Source organism: Octodon degus, unplaced genomic scaffold (assembly GCF_000260255.1).
Source record: "Octodon degus isolate 3935 unplaced genomic scaffold, OctDeg1.0 scaffold00162, whole genome shotgun sequence".
Classification (NCBI taxonomy): Eukaryota; Metazoa; Chordata; class Mammalia; order Rodentia; family Octodontidae; genus Octodon; species Octodon degus.
The window spans coordinates 4,191,399-4,194,800 of record NW_004524738.1 but is presented as its reverse complement, the minus strand read 5'-3'; the positions used below and the strand labels follow the sequence as shown (position 1 = coordinate 4,194,800).

The 3,402-nt window shown below is 40.2% G+C and overlaps 1 pseudogene; it reads right to left on the bottom strand.

The window, feature by feature from the left end:
• Positions 1–1,959: 1,959 nt before the first annotated feature.
• Positions 1,960–2,281, bottom strand: LOC101580427 (annotated as a pseudogene).
• Positions 2,282–3,402: the final 1,121 nt, after the last annotated feature.

The window sequence follows — 3,402 nt, the reverse complement described above, 5'->3', positions numbered from 1 at the left end:
GTGTTGATTTACTGGTTTAAGGTCAAAGCACAAGGGCTCTACACTCAGTTCTGACAAGAAAGCTTGCCTTACCCATCACACCTCTGATCTGAGGTTTGTTCCTTAAACATTTTTAGCTTCTCTTTTTATAACCCTCCCCAAATAAGAGCTATTATTAATCTGTTCCTGCATAAGCCAGTTACTAAGATCAAATGAAATAATTATTTAACTTTACATCACTGAGCCTGACAAACTATAAATGCTCAATAATTGCTGGTAGTTTCATGCTGGGAAGGTTCGTCTGATGAAATAAAGCGTATGTCTTAATGTCATGCATTAATTAATTGAGACTAAATTAATTAATAGTTAATGGAATTCACACTCAGTATTGAAAATAACTACTTCTTAACATATTCCAATATGTTCCCTTTCTGGTAAATTAGTCTGTGAAATGGTCACTGCCGCCTAGGATTACAGGGTATGAGCTGCTGAATGGGACAGTGCACCGAAATGTGCTGAGCAGAGCGCTTGGCATGTATTTAAGAGTTAAATGATATCTTTCTATGATAAAAACCAAAGAAAAGGCATACTATTCAAGTGCTACTTTACTTAAGTGAAGGTATCCCTCACAAGCCAATGGACCAATCATATTCAATTGTTGATTGCTTGCCTTGAGCAAAATTGTGCAAGAGCAGCACAGATTTTCACCCTTAATACTGCAGGAGCCAACACAGCAGCATACCTGCTTATGCCCAGAGCTAAGAGAAGTGCTCCTCACTGGGCCTCCTACAATTTTTTTTTTCTCTAAATATATCCCACGTCAATTTATTCCCCATTGTTTATTCAAACGGGACATAATTCCTGTCTCAAGGGCTAGAGACAGAGAGCTTGGAAGAATAGTGACAATGGTTTGGGAGTTTTAAAAGCAGTGATGTGACTTGGGTAATTTGATAGTGATTTCTTTCCAAATGTGGGAGAGAAGAGTAACTAAAAACAGCAGAGTTTTCTAATTTGCAGTTTTCTTAAAATGCCACTGGGTGTTTCCCGAAATGCTAATGATGAAATTAACTCCGTGTGATGTGAAAAAGAAACCATCCCAAGGCATCCACAGGAAGGTACGACAACTGGAACAGTCCCTACTGTAGATCCACACTTGAGCTGCGATGCCGGCGATAACACTTGCAAGAGTAACGTGTAAGGGGTTATAACTGCAAGCAGCAGTGTTTGGGAGACATTACAACCATGTGTGTGAGGGCAAACATTTCATGTGAAGATTTAAGAAGTGTGAATAAACACTAGACTGTGGTACCACTCACCCTATATCACACGTGGAGCTTCAGAATGTTATCTCATACACACACACACACACACACACACATGCATGTATGTGTATATGGAGAAAACATTTAAGAAGGATCAAGAATGTCAGTTTTCAATTCCATCATTAGAGAAAAGGAAAAATAAATATACCAGTTCTACAGTTACAAAAGTAACATATTTACAGTCTGCAAAGCATTTTCACAACCATTGCCACATGGATACATGCCCCAGCCATGGATGTTAGGAAGAGAAAATGTCTGTATTGCTTTTAAGCTGGGAAACAGAAGCAGAAGGGAGGGCAGAAAGCAGAGTTCAAACACAGATTTTAACCATTAAGGTTCAAGGCCACAATTTTTTTTTAATTTTATTATCATAAAATGTGGAATTTAGGGGCAAAAGCTATGCATCTTGTGATGCTGTAAGAGAGCTTTACAGAACGCTTTTATTATGTGTTGGCAGAGTTATTCAATTGAATAAATACTGCCACTTCTATATTTTTAGATGAACTCATTTGACCCATTAAATTATGCAAAGAAAAATATTTGCAACTGCATAAAAAGAATCCCATTCTCATACTACTCAAACACCCAGCAGTGGTAAAGACAACGAACTGTAGAGTGAACTCCAGGAGTTAACGCAAAAGCACTGTACAGAAAAATTTCAGGCTTCTAACTTCACTGAGTCCAAAACTACACGCACTTCATTAGATTCCTCAGCTTCTTGCAAGTCTTCTTCACTTTCTAATATCTGCTGAAGGTCAGCATATGCTACCTCTAACCTGCACTGGCAGGCTGGGATCATCATCCAGGACTCTTGCAGGATTTCTGCCTACTTTTTCATAGCTTAATTTTCACCATCTTCATCTTTCATTTTCTCAATCTTCTTATTCTTTTGCTTCTTTTTTATATGTCACTTTTTCTTTGACTAATCGCTTCACCATGCCGGTCTTGGTCTTGATCCGCCTCACACGGGGATCAGCCATAGCATCTGGCCTCGCTAGCAGGAGGGGCGGCCCTGGCTGGGGCGCCATTTCTGTATTTTTGACAAAGGAGTTCATTTGATCTTTATCAGAAGATCTTCCCACCAAAATGAGGAAAATTATAACATTTTTGTCAATTTTTTTCTCCAAAATTATGCCTATATCATCAATTTGCAGTTACCTTCTTGCACTACCCCGTGGTTCTTGAATTTGAATGCAAGCGCAGGTCGCTGGGATCTTACGAAAAGGCAGATTGTTCTGTCAGTACTGTCTTCTCCTGCAAATACTACAACTACATACAGTGAGTCCTCAAAAACTTCACTTGAAATCTTGGCTAAAGCCATGTAACACGTGTTCCTGTTTCGGGATCCCAAAATTGTTCTCCTCTCTGCCCTTCTTGAACATCCTGTGGCATAAACTAACTTAGCTCTGCTTCCAAACTTGGATGTGGAAGGAATCTGCATGTTCCTGGAAGAAGGGGAATGAAAAACAGCCCTCATGTTGACCAAACTACCCTGGAACCTTTCAAGAAAGATCTGCCTCAGTCTCACAAAGGTTTGCTAAGAAATAGACAAAAATCTGAAAGCCATCAGCACTCAGAAGGAAAATGCCCCAAGTGGCCCAAACCTACTCCGATCCATTCAAACTCAAAGAGAAAATCACTTGTCAAATGCGCCTTTCCCAAATACTGCCAACATAATTGGCCTTTTTTTTTTTTTTTTTTTCTCAGAACCGGGGATTGAACTCAGTCCCTTGTGCTTGCCAGAGAAGCGCTTATTCTACTGAGCCATCTCCCCCATCCTAATTGGCCTTTTCTTAACAGTTTCCAGAGAGCTGCTCCTCCTTGACTCTTATACCCTGGCTAGGAACCCATTCACAGTAGGAATAGTGAGCATCCGGGTGCTTCTCCCAGCTCCTAGTTGAGATCCTGGCTACAGCCCTCATGAGAAGCAGGAGAAAGCAGCAGCCCCAGGCCCACAGGTAGTTGCTTTCTCTTTCTTGAAAACTCTACTTCCTTCTGTACAAAGGCAGGCCAGATGCCTTTCATTCAGGAGCCTATGAAGATTTGTTTAGATTGCTTATCTTTTGTTGCTGTTACCTTATTAGAGTTCTTTATATGTTTT